This window comes from Carlito syrichta, unplaced genomic scaffold, assembly GCF_000164805.1.
Source record: "Carlito syrichta isolate Samal-C Ts95f unplaced genomic scaffold, Tarsius_syrichta-2.0.1 Scaffold305226, whole genome shotgun sequence".
NCBI classification, from domain to species: Eukaryota; Metazoa; Chordata; class Mammalia; order Primates; family Tarsiidae; genus Carlito; species Carlito syrichta.
In genome coordinates, this window is record NW_007249322.1 from 24,215 (window position 1) to 37,870 (window position 13,656).

The window sequence follows — 13,656 nt, forward strand, 5'->3', positions numbered from 1 at the left end:
AAGCTAAAACAACAAGATAACACTGCACACTTATTAGAATGACCAAAATTCAAAACATCGACAACACCAACTGCTGGTAAAGATGGGGAACAACAAGAACTCTCATTCTTTGCTGATGGAAATAAACAGTGGTAAGCCTCTTTGGAAGAGAGTTTGGACATGTCTTACAACATTAAATACAGTCTTACCATATGATTCAGCAATCATGCTCCTTGTTATTTACCCGAACGAGTTGAAAACTTCGCCCACACAAAAACATGTACACAAATGTTTATAACAGCTTTATTCATAATTACCAAAATATGGAAGCCACCAAGATGCTCGTGGGTATGTGAATGGATAAACTGATACATCCAGACAATGGAGTTTGGATGATTTAATGCTAAAAAAGAAATGAGCTACCAAGCCAAGGAAAGACATGGAGAAAGCTGAAATGCATAATGCTAAGTAAACAAAGCCAATCTGAAAAGGATGCATACTGTATGATTCTACCTAACTGATGTTCTGGAAAAGGCAAACTAGGGAGAAGATAACAAGAGCAGTGCTTGCTAGAAGTTAGCAAGAGGGATGAAAGGTAGAGCACAGAGGGTTTTTAGGATGGTAAAATTATTCAGTATGATACTATAAGGATGGATACATGTCATTGTATATCTGTTAAGATCCATAGAATATACAACACAGAGTGAACCAAATTGTAATCTATGGGCTTGGCTCAGCCTATAATCGGGCACCTTTGGGAGGCTGAGGTGAGTGGATTGCCTGAGCCCGTGGGTTCGAGACCCGCCTGGGCAGCGAGAACTCATCTCTACAATAAATCAAAAAATCAGCGGGGCGTGGTAGCGTGCGCCTGTAATTCCGGCTACTGGGAAGGCTGAGGCGGAAGGATCGCCGGAGCCCAGCGGGTCGAGGCTGCGGTGGCCGGGAGTGGCCACTGCACTCCAGTCTGGGTGACAGAGTGAGACTCCAACTCAAAAAAAAAAAAGAAAAGAAAAGAACGTATCAATATTGGTTCATCAATAGCAACAAATGTACTGCACTAATACAAGATGTTGACAACAGGGGAGACTTGCAGGGGGGTGGAGGCAGCATTTGGGAACTCTGCACTTTCCACGCAATTTTTCTAGAAGCTTAAAATTGCCCTCCCAGAAAATTAAGTTTATGAAAAAAAGAGAGAGACTTAGTACCCAGTCCTTATATATAGTTATACCTTTCATAGAATTCTTGAGCAGTTCATTTGATTTCTTGTTTAATGTTCTCTGCAGACACAGGCACAATCCTATTGAACTCATGTTGCAACTAATTCTAATGGCATTTCCAAAGAAAAAAAAAATGACTAAAGTAAATCAGCAGAAATAATTTCTTCTGATTTGTCAGGCATGGAGTAATCCCTGTGTACCTGCCACCACATGTGTTTTCTTATAATCACAGCAAAATCTTCTTCCCAGGTGTCCAAAAAAGGGATTTAGTTGCTAGTCTTCTAGCTAAGGTAAGAAATATGAATTCCATTATTCCTTCTGCTTATCAGGACTCATGCACTTGGTCCAGGGAGCATGAGTGCAGTTAGCTAACAGATAATCCTGCACTTGTTCAAGTCCATTCCCTGAGAAAGTGATTAATTTCTGCTTTGTTGTTCAAATGCCTATGTGATCTTTCTTTCTGTCTTCAGGCAGTTTTTAACCCTGATTAATAAGTTCATACCTCATTTCCTTTTCTCTTCTGCCAAAGAAGATTCTTTATTAAAGATCATTCCTGAAATGATTGTATCTTACAGTTTTGCTGCTAAAGACTTGGGATTCTTTTTTAGAAAATCTTTTCCAAGAAATGAGAACCAGTTTTTGTTTTCATTTTTGTTTTTGTCCTTGCCTCCATTTGCTTTAGAGCTGAATCTAATAGATTGTCACCACAGAGATGTAAATTTAAAGGAATTTGACTTATAATATGGTGAAGTGAGGTCAGTTAGCAACACCTAGGAAGTTTGTATTCTGTGCAAAAGTTGTACAATTTGCCCACTAATGCAAATAGAGATGCCAAGAAAAATATTGTTCTTCAGAGTATTATAACTAAAGGACAAGGGATAATAGAGAAGACACAGGAAAAAATCCAATATTTATAAAGAAACAAACATAACTTGCAAAGTGCAATCACACAGTTCTTTCTCTAAAGTTCCACCATATTTATTTCTGTTCTGATTTTGAGACTTAACATGTACTATTTCCTTTTTGATTGTTTCACGTGCAAAAGACATGAGCAGTGCAATTCTTGAATAGAAATCTTTCGCTGCTTCTACTCTCTTCCCTGAAGCATCTAGCGGGATGCTAAAAACATATAGACAAGCCGTGTTTGGTGGCTCAGCCTGTAATCTTGCTCTTTGGGAGCTCGGTGAGTGGATTGCCTGAGCCCGCGGGTTCGAGACACGCCTGGGCAACTTGGTGAGACCTCATCTCTACAATATATCAAAAAATTAGCTTGCCGTGGTAGCATGCACCTGTAGTTCCAGCTACTTGGAAGGCTGAGGTGGAAGGATTGCCAGAGCCCAGCAGGTCGAGGCTGCGGTGGCTAGGAGCGTGCCACTGCTCTCCAATCTGGACAACAGAGTGAGACTCCGATTCAACAAAAAAAAACCCAACATATAGACAAATTCTTGATTTACTAGCACAATCTACCGAGTGTTAAAGCCAAGTTTTTGTTTGTTTGTTTGTTTGTTTTTAGAGACAGGATCTCATTCTGTCATCTAGGTTATAGTACAATGGTGTAATTATCACTCACTGCTCTCAATCTCCTGGGCTCAAATGATCCTCCTGCCTCAGCCTCCTGAGTAGCTGGGACCATAGGGCCACACCACCCTAGCCATCTATTTTTATTTATTTATTTTTGTAGAGATGGGTCTTGCCATGTCTCTCAGGCTAGTTTTGAATGTCTGGCCTCCGGCCTCAGACCAACAAAGCTCTGGGTTTATAGGTAGGAGCCACCACGCTCAGCCCAAGTTGTGATTATTTTCTTTAGCGAGGAGATTACAACGATGAAGATGGAGCATTGAGAACATTGGTAGGTGGTACAAAATGTTCCTCTTTCTCTTTCTCCTTAAGAAAACCTTGCATCTACCCTTCACAATACAGTTCTACTGTGCCCTACTTTATGAACCCTTTCCAGATGCTCAAGCAAATAATTTTTTTCACACCTCTGCTCTCAAATACAACTCTATTCTAGCGTTGTTAGTATTGCATCAAAATTATTTGTGTTCAAGTTTTTCTCCTTCAATGACAGACAGTGCACTGTTCGTCTTCATGCTCCTACCAGATTGGCACATGCAGCATCTCACTAAAACTCTCTTAAATTAATGAATAAAATAATACAAGTTCTTATGATTAAGGCCAAGGTAACAGACTTTACCTTCATGTTGACCAATTCACTTTTCCCTAATCCTCAGTTACAGAGCATGCCTTCTAATCCTAGTCACATTCCTGACCTTAGTAAAGTACCCACTTCCCATGTTATGTTTCCTAAGAGATTGTGGGCCTTTTTGCTGAGGATACGTCATTACAGCTAAATAACAGTAACAGCAAATGGAAAAGAACAATAACCACAAACCTTCAAAACAACAGAAATACAAAACTGCCAGACGAATATCTTCCTGATGTCAGATCAATAGTGACATCTTTATGTAACTAGAATAAGTTGTATTACTTACTTAGACAGTCAAGTAATAGCTTTTAAGGCTGATTCTAGTCTCTTCAGGTCGCACCAGACTATGTGTAAATTACTTATAAAAATTTTACTACCTGCTGCCCCATCCACACACCATAGGCATCTTAACCCTTCTCAAAGTCCCATGAAAAATTGCTTGAAGTCTCAAAAAGTGCCTCTCCCTTCTGGTCTCTCCTGGTGTTCACATGTGTGCAGCCTTTCTGCACTCACCAGGCAGTGCTCACACACCAGCCAATGGCCAGTTCTCTGAGGCCGACCACCACAATCCCCCACAGTGTCAAAGCAACGCCACATTCACCACCACCTGCAGGGAGCCACAGCCAAGGGGAGAGTCTTCCTCCACCCTGCATGAATTATCTTGCTTTTGACTTTGGTTTCACCAAGCACCCTCTGAAGACTCTGTGACTTTGTCTTTTGCCGTCTCTACCTGGTACATGAAACAGTTTCTGGAGTAGGAATAGGCCAAGGAGGAGAAAGACAGGTTCCCTCTCCAGATCTCCCCTCTGCCAGTTGTACAACTCTCATCTCTAGAAGATGTCTAATGAAAAAAATATATATATATATATATTTCGTCATTCCTATGTCTGAATTCCAGTTTAGTTTCCATAAGGAACTCTGTCACAATCATAGAGTTTACTATGTCTTTACATGTGAATGTATGAATTGGATATTCTTAGATATCCTAGCAGCATGAAACTGGGCCTTCTGGTTCCAGCCTTGAGGCCAGTCCAGCTGGCACGGTGTAGCATCCAGAAGAAACACAAAATCAATCTTCAAAGATCATCAAGTGCGAATCCTTTCCTAAGATTCTCTCACGAGTAGTGTTTGTGTTGTGCATCACCCAGCAAGATATTTAGAAAATCTACTTCAGACATCTTTACCTGTCCCCAAGATTAAATCCTCACAAAAGCAGCTGTTGTCTCCAATGTTTCTAATCCATCTATAACCGGGGCTGCAGCGAGCACCACTTCGTGCAGAGCTGGCTTTTTCAGCAGGCCCATGAACGATGGACATCAGAAAATTAGTGGTACCAAATTTCTCTTTGGAACAAAAACCTTGGTAAAACTATCCCTCTCTTAAGATGATTAATTCCCCACCCTATAAACTTTACCACTAAGTGGAAAGCTAGAACAAATATATATTTTAAGACAAGTTTACATGCGAGTCCTGGATAGCTGTCCTGGGAAAAGCGCACAGTGAAAGGTTCTAGAACATGCCATGGGTGTCATTGCCCTGGCTCCAGAGTCTAAGCCTTCTGCTAGAGGGAAAGGTGGGTCTTCACAGAGTTATTTCCTTGTGGGTACAATATGCACCAGGTGGTTCTTGTCACCACAATCATACTAGATGAAAGGACATAGGATATAGCCAGTGTCCCAAGTTCTGAGCCATTCAGGGATTCCGATTGAATATGTTCCCCAAATTCTAGGGTAAGTGAAGTAATCAAGGCATAAGTTAGAGACACAGAGTATGATCCAAACCAGATGGCTCAGGGTGAAAGGTGCTGTTATGGCCTGGGAGATAAACTTTTTTACCATCTGTTAAGTCCTTGTTTGTCAAAATTTGCCTTCAGCGGGCTGCTTCTCACATATGACACTTTCTCCCAGGTTTGCACTGTCAATTTTGGTCCCATCTCATCTAAATTAACTTTGGTCCCATCTCATTAATTAAATTGGTCCCATCTCATCTATATTAACTTTGCCAATGTCTAGAATTCATAAAGCTTTTGGAGAATAAGTTTTTAAAATAACTTTCAGCTCTAAATTTCTCCTTCAGTGACCTGATGCAGCCATATCTAATCTTCCAAGCCTTGCTCTAACACGGTGTCTTAGACCTGTGTGATGCTACACCCTCCATGGCAGCTCAGTGGTGATCTCAGCCAGGACACTGGACAATCTGGAAAACCCCATGTAGGCATCCCTTTCTCCCCAGAATGTTGCACAGGGACTGTCGCCAACTCCTCCTGTTCTCTGCCCCCAAACACTCCCAAGCAAAGTCACTGTTTTCTCACCCCCTCTTATTTTGGCCAAACTTCTCTAAGCCTCTCCATGCCTTTCAAGCTGTTGTTGTGGTTGTTGTTATTGCTGTAGGTGTCTGTCTTAATGACTTTTCCCATGTAGACCAATTCAGCCTCTCTCATCTTCTTCAAACCTGTATCTCCATCTCTCACCCAATTCAGGGAAAACAAGACCTAGTGAGTAAGAAGTGAAACAGTGAGCTTCCTATGGAAGTCCATGAAAGGAGCAACAAGACTCTAGTCTGTAATTCTGTCCCTGTCACACTGACTTAAACTATATTTGGAAGGCCTAGTTGAAGGCTAGTAAAAATTCTCACGAGCTTTTCTGTACTATTGCTCTCTTTAACTGAAGAGAAATAACTTTTTCTTCTATGAAAGATACCTCCCCAAGCACAGATAGACTGTTGGCTATCAGCTTGCTTTTTGCTTCACACATTTTCTGCAGAGGAAGGATATGAGTGTTTTGCTTGAGAGGTTGTCTCTCGGAACTCCTTCCTATCTACTTTCCACAGGGTGGAGGCATCAGGAGTGGTGTTACTTGAGAAGTGAAATTGATAATATCACAAAGGAGCTGAAAACAATGTGTACTGTCACTAGACCAGAGTGTAGGTAAGAAATAGAACGTGGAGAGTTCCATGTCTCAATTTGAGTGCAGTTGGGATACTGGAGACACCCCTCCAATAAGGACCTACTGGGATTTGTTTGAGAGAACTTCATGGAGGTGTGTTTTGATCAGTATTTCAAAAAAAGCGAGGCAACGTTTTTTTTTTTTAAAGAGATAGAAAGCAGATTTCACGGATAGATGCATCTCCTCATGCGAATACTTTATGGAAAATTTTCAGACTTCACAGAGTGAATTGATTAGTACCCGAGATTTCATGTGGCATACTGAGTGTTCAAACTTGCTCCCAAAACTGAGTCACATGAGAGAAATGAGACTAACCAGGCGCAGGAACAAATTAAGAGACATTTGAAGAGGGACTTTTCGACACCTCTTGCTGGTTCCACTCCAATGTCAAGGGAACGTCAATATTAAACATATTAACAGTTTATTTCGCCTCACGGGGATGACCTATTATGCAACCAATGAATTCTTCACTTTCTGGATATCAATACGAGAAATTTAAAAGGAATACTATTTCATATGTAATAAGAGAGATGGAACTGACTGGAAGATTGTTGAGGATAGTGGGGTTGGTGAAGTAGAGAGGGGGAAAAAAAAGGTATGGTTCGTTAAGAAACTCAATATTAAAACAAGCTAACAAGCTACTTATAAGTTTCCTCCTGGTTCCCTCTAAACTTTAGTGTTAGTGCCATTTGAATGCAGCTACTACTTTACAAAGAAAATAGAGAGTTGATTTAGATTATGTTGGTCAGTCTTTGCCTCTTCTGTCATATCTAAACTATTCTAAGTGTTGATAATGTTATTATTTCATTACATACAAATGGGAACCTCCCAAAAAACTGGAATTATCTTTTGGAGGGTGAACCCCTCATAGTACAGGCTTCGCCCACTACGTAAGTGTTCTAGGAACCCATCAGCATCAGTCTACCAGGTAACATTGTGGTGAGAGATTGTGCTCGAGAAGTTTCTTGGAGATCCTTTTAACACATTCACCCATTTCATGAAGGGTGATTTACGAGCACACTCTGCTGAGTGTTCAGCTGGTTTAGACCCAAAACAACATCACCCTCCCTATTCACCTAATCTCGCCCCAAGTGATTTTTTTTGTTTGTTTGTTTCCTGGATGAAAAAAGTCCTCAAAGAAAAACGTTTTGCCGGTGTGGATGACACGAAACAAAAAACTGCAGAAGCGCTAAAAGGCATCAAAATTGATTAGCTCAAAAACTGTTCTGAACAGTGGAAAAAGCATCTCGATAAGTGTATTGTATTAAACAGAGCGTACTTTGAAGGTGACTGAAGTTTAAACATGTAAGAATAAATACACAATTTTTAAATAAATAAATAATTTCCAGTTTTTGGTGGGTTTCCCCTCGTACATGTTGGCCACTTGTTTGTGATTAATAACTGAAAGCTTCTCTAATTTTTGTCCCTGATTCTAATTTAGAACTGACCAGAGAAAGCCCCCCACCACTTCCAACCAAGCATCTGGCAGCCTCCCATCAGGGCATCCAGAAGTTTTCCTTTTTTTCACTATAAAACTTTCCCATTCCTCTGCCTGTTTTTGCGTTTCTGCCAAACACAAGTGATAGTGTCTGACTCCCTTGCTGTAGCAAACTCTGAATATTCTGATTATGCCTTTGCATATTCACACTGGGTGGATCTCATTTATCTGCACACTGTTGTTCAGACTCACTGGCTTTAGGCAGGGGCTTCAAGCTCTAAACTCCAGACTTCCTCTCCTTAGTCATTTTGTGAGCAGGCAACTGAGAATGAACAACAAAGATGTAAATGTATTCGAAAAGATTGAAGTAGGACAAGAATATTGGTTTTAGATAATTTTTTATAAATGTGAGAAGATAAAAGTAGATTTTTTTTAATATTTGGAAATCTTTTTTGGGAGGCATGGTAGCAAAGATAGATATAGGTATAACACTGATATAGATATAAATAAATACATATTTAGATATATTCCCCCTCTACTTGATGAGAAGGGTGAGGTGAAGAAGAGAAATATCACATTAAGGAGAAAAATTTTACCTCTGTTAAACAGTAAGTGACTAAGAAAGTAGAAAGAAAAATCTGTAACTGACAACTCTAACCACAGAAATACAACTTTTCCTTAAAAACTGGCCACATGTCAGCTGACTTGTATATACATTTAGACTACACACACACACACTATTTCAGCATCTAATAATCTACTCTTCAGTTTTTTTTTTCCTAACCTACAGGCAATCCCACAATCTTTCATAATTGTATCTAAAATTGTTATACAAAGGGGGTCCCCTCCAAAAAAGTCATAGATTTATTCTTATATATTTAAACTTGTCACCTTCAAAGCATTCTGTTCAATGCCAGACATGTGTCAAGATGCTTTTTCCACTGCGCAAAACAGTTTTTGAACTAATCAATTTTGATGCCTTTTTAGTGCTTCTGTCATTTTTGGCTTCACCTCTTCCTCATTGGCAAAACGTTTTCCTTTTAGGACTTTTTTCATTGGGGAAGCAAAAAGAATGTTGCTCAGGTGAGATTGGTTGAATAGGAAGGCTGAGGCACAAAGAGTCAGGTCATTTTTGGTCAAAAACTCCTGAACATTCAGTGCAGTGTAGGCAAGTGCGTTGTCATGGTGGACTGCATTTGCCACACTTGGAACATTTCTTCTGCAAATCATGACACAACCTGCTCAAAACTTACAGATAAAAACTTTGGTTAGTCTTTTGACCTGGAGGAACAAATTCCAAGTATACTACAAAAGGCCCACCCTTCAAAAGATAATTTGGGGGAGTTCCTCTGTTGTATATGAAAAAACATTCAACATTACTAATCATCAGGGAAATGCAAATCAAAACCACAATGAGGTATCATCTCACCCCAGGGAGAATGACTATCATTAAAAAGACAGAAACAGCTGGGCGCGGTGGCTCAAGCCTGTAATCCCAGCACTTTGGGAGGCTGAGGCAAGAGGATTGCCTAAGCTCGTGGGTTCGAGAGCAGCCTGGGCAACATCTCTACCATAAATCAAAAAATTAGCTGGGTGTGTTAGTTCACGCCTGTAGTTTCAGCTACTTGGAAGGCCCAGGCGGAAGGATTACCCGACCCTAGCATGTCAAGACTAGGCCACTGCATTCCAGCCTAGGCAACAGAGTGAGACTCCAACTCAAAAAAAAAAAAGGGAAAAAAAGATGGAAAATAAAGTATCATCACACCCCAGTTAAAATGGCTATCTTTAAAAAGATAGGAAATAAAATATCGTTGGGGATGTGGAGAAAGCAGCCATTATGGAAAACAGTATGGAGGTTTCTCAAAAAATTAAAAAGAGATTTACCATAGAATCCAGCAATGAATATTTATCCAAAGGAAGGAAATTAGATATCAAAGAAATGCCTCCACCCCACTGCGTTTATTGCAGCACTATTCACAATAGCCAGGTTATGGGATCACCCTAAGTGACTGTCAGCGAATGCATGGATAAGGAAAATGTGGTATTGTATTCAGTCATTAAAAAAAAATCTGGGGGACAGGCTCGGTGGCTCAGCCTGTAATCCCAGTGCTTTGGGAGGCCAAGGTGAGTGGATTGCCTGAACCCACAGGTTCGAGACCTGCCCGGGCAACTTGGTGAGACCTCATCTCTACAATAAATCAAAAATTAGCTGGGCGTGGTAGCGCGTGCCTTGCAGTTCCAGCGATTTGGAAGGCTGAGGCTGAAGGATCGCCGGAGCCCAGAAGGATCGCCGGAGCCCGGAAGGATCCCCGGAGCCCAGCAGGTCGATGCTGCGGTGACCGGGAGCGGCCACTGCACTCCAGTCTGGGTGGTGGAGTGAGACTCCAACTCAAAAAAAAAAAAGTCTGTCATCTGCAGGAACATAGACGAAGGTCATTATGTGAAGTGAAATAAACCGGCGCAGAAAGACAAATTATCGCATGTTGTCACCCACATATGGGCGCTAAAACATTGAGGCAGTGGAGACAAAGAGGAGAATGGTGATTATCAAAGGCTGGGAAGGGTATGGGTGGTGTAAGGGGAATGCAGAGTGGTTGATTAATGAGAACAAATATACAGTTGGATGGAAGGAATACATTTTAGTGTTCAATAGCTCAGTCGGGTAACTATCGTGAATACTGAAATTTTGCATATTTCCAGAAAGCTAGAAGAGAAGATTTGAAATGTTCCCAGCACAAACATTGCTTGAGATGATAGATACCCCCAAATACCCTGATTGAATCATGACACATTGTATGCATGTATCAAAAGATCACATGTTCCCCAAATATGTACAATTATTATGTATCAAAAAAATTTAAATGAAACTTATTATAAAGACAAAAAGTCAATCAGTTGTGGTCATTTGTGGCTAATTGTTACAGGAGTTATTGTTTGCCTTCTGGGATTGTTGCTAGAGACAGCAGTTTGACTTCCTACACGTCTGACGCAGCAGGCTGACTTCCTGGACTGATTACTATAGATCATGGGTTGGTTTCCTGGGCAGGTTGCTGCAGGTTCTATTTTTTAGGCATGGTCTGGTCATTGTTCACTTGTGTCTTCAGTCTCCCAGTAGTGCTGCAAGAAACTGGAAGTAGAACTTGACTTTACCAGCAAGAGCTGACCTTTTCGAAGGCACAAAAGCTCAGACTGGGCTATTCACCAATTTACATGACATTATGTGTCAGCAATCAAAGCGGGGTTGAGGCTTGAGAATTGCAATCAAGCCCTCACTGACTCACCCCACCCTGGACAATTGGTGGTGATGGTGTGTCAGCTGTTCTGTCTGAGACCTATTTGCGCTGTGGCCCAGGTAGCTTTTGAACCACGGTGGGGCTCAGAAAAGTAGAGGGAGCACTCCCCTCCCTTGAGTTGTAATTTATTTGTAAAGAGAGCAATGCGTACTTGCAATGACAGGCAGCAATATCTGAAATGTATCGGTGAAATGAGACTCCTAATCTCCCTTTCTATCTGCATGAGTTGGCCTGACAGTTCAGCTCCCTGAAAATAAGAAGGTAAGCTAGGGAAGATTTTTTTTTTTTTTTAAATGTGGTCTGGCCTGTATCATCTCCCTTCTGTATCAGACTCTGGGATTCCAAATTTTGAAAAATAAAAGCAGAGATTTTCTTGGTGCTAGAGATTTAGTGTCTGATCAGATGACAAAAGAGCAATTGTGAAGTTACTGATTTAAAGACTTTTTAAATAAACGACTGAATGGAAAATGAAGTGAATAAATGATTTAATTCAAACCCTATCTTAGATTTCACAGCCTCCAGGAAGTTTGCCACACCTTGCTGGTCTGAGTGGTGCCCTGTGGAGACCTGGCTCTGGGACCTCTGGGGTGAAAGACATCCCTGGTGAGTGGCAGTAGTGCCTCTATCCCTTTACTCTGTAAGCAGCTTCAAGGCAAAGGGCACTTTTTGTTTTTGCACCCCCAGCAAAGCAGAGATGTGTTTAGTGCTCATGGAAGGAATACACCAGTGAATATAAAAACACTACAAGAAAACTTGGCAGTTTGATGTTACTAAAGGGAATATCCCTAGTATCATTTTCATCCTTCACTTCCTTTAAGGATTAGTCACCGTGTTTGGTCCATTTTAAGCTTTGGTCTATAGTGCATGAATCATTCATTAAAAGTTACCAAAAGATAAAATATTATCTTATCTCTGGAAGATAATTGAATCTGAGCAGCAGAGGAAGTGATATAGATAGAATCAAACATAAAGAATCAGTGCCAGATGAAATTCCTGCCTGGAGTGGTTGTCAGTAGGGAGGTGTCTGGATGCGCAGGCGAGAGAAAGCTTTTCAGCGGAGCCATCCTGGTGCCATCTGAGGGAATAGGGAGCAAAGGTGACAAGATTCAGTCCACCTGGACAGGCGGATTGAAGGCACCTATCAGACATTAAAGTGGGGCTCATGAGAAAGATTTGCACTGGAGTTACAGATTTGGGAATCGATAGCACTGAAACCAGTGGTGGAAACCTCAGAGTGAATGTTTTCTGTCCAGGTGTAGTATAGAGTAGCGAAGAGCAGAAAGCCTAGGACTGTGCCCTAAGAAACATCCATGTAACAGACAAGAGGACCTTCCAAGGATAGAGAGAAGTATCAGGAAAAAAGGTGGCAGGGATGGGGTGGGGGCAGGGAGAAGTAAGAAATCAGAAGACAGTATTTGGAGATTGTGAAGGAAAAAGACTTGGAACTGTGATTGTCCCCGTAGCAAAAAGATTGGAGGTCAGTCCTGACCTTTAAAAAAGAGTTCCTTCTACTGACAGTTGTGCTCTACAAGAAAGAGAAAGAAATGAACATCCTCGATTTCGAATCCAGAGGACTTTTTCAAAAATCCAGATTAGCAACCAAGATAGACAATAGCCGAAAACGTACAGATAGGCATATACAAGTTTTCTCTGCTTGCCAGATAAAAATAATAGTAATCACCTTCTGTTCCTAGATAACCTGTCAGTGACATAAGATCCGGGCTTTATTTTTAAGCCAGAGACAGCAGTACAAAATGACTTGCATAGTTCCTATAAAACACATGCTCTATCTAGACAGTTTGCAAGACTCTGGTAGCTCATAATGAAACTTCCATTGCCTATAAAAATTGTGTTTCCTCGGTGCAGATCAGAAACGGAGTCATATTTGCATAGAAAAAGTCTCTCCTAGAATAAACCCTGTGGACAGATGTGTCCTGTCCTTCAACAAGATAGCAAGTTAGGGCAGATGTAATAGAAGGCGGTATTGGTGGAGGAGAGAGTCCTCTACTGTGGCCAGAGGCAAGGAGAAAAACACGTGAGAAGGTGCAGATAAGGTTGTGGTTTGGTAGAACAAAGTGTGAAGACATATTTCTGATAGCTTCTATTTTCTTTGAAGTGGAATGTGAGGTATTTGTTGAGAGTGAGAAGAGTCTTGTTGAGAGTGAGAAGAGTGGGAGTAGGAGTGAATGTATGCAAAGAACACAAAAGTTTGGATTTCTGGTTTTATTTTATTTGCTGGTGGATAGCAGAAGAGAAAGACGACAGGAAAACATAGGGTCGTGTAGTAGTTAACTTAGAGGGGCGCCAGTCTTAGAATTTCCTTTTCAAAACAAAACTATTTTAATTCCTTCTGTCTAACCCCCAAGGATCTGAGTTTAGCCTCCCTTTCTTACCAATAATACTCATGTGTGGTCTTATTTATTCAAGAATAGCCTTTCTGCCAAGGCACATATGGTTTAACGGAGCTGCCTTTCTTCTGATGGTTCATGATACTTTTCTTTGTGTACCTAGTCCAAACACATAGTCATTTTTTTTTTTTTTTGAGTTGGAGTCTCACTCTGTCGCCCAGACTGGAGTG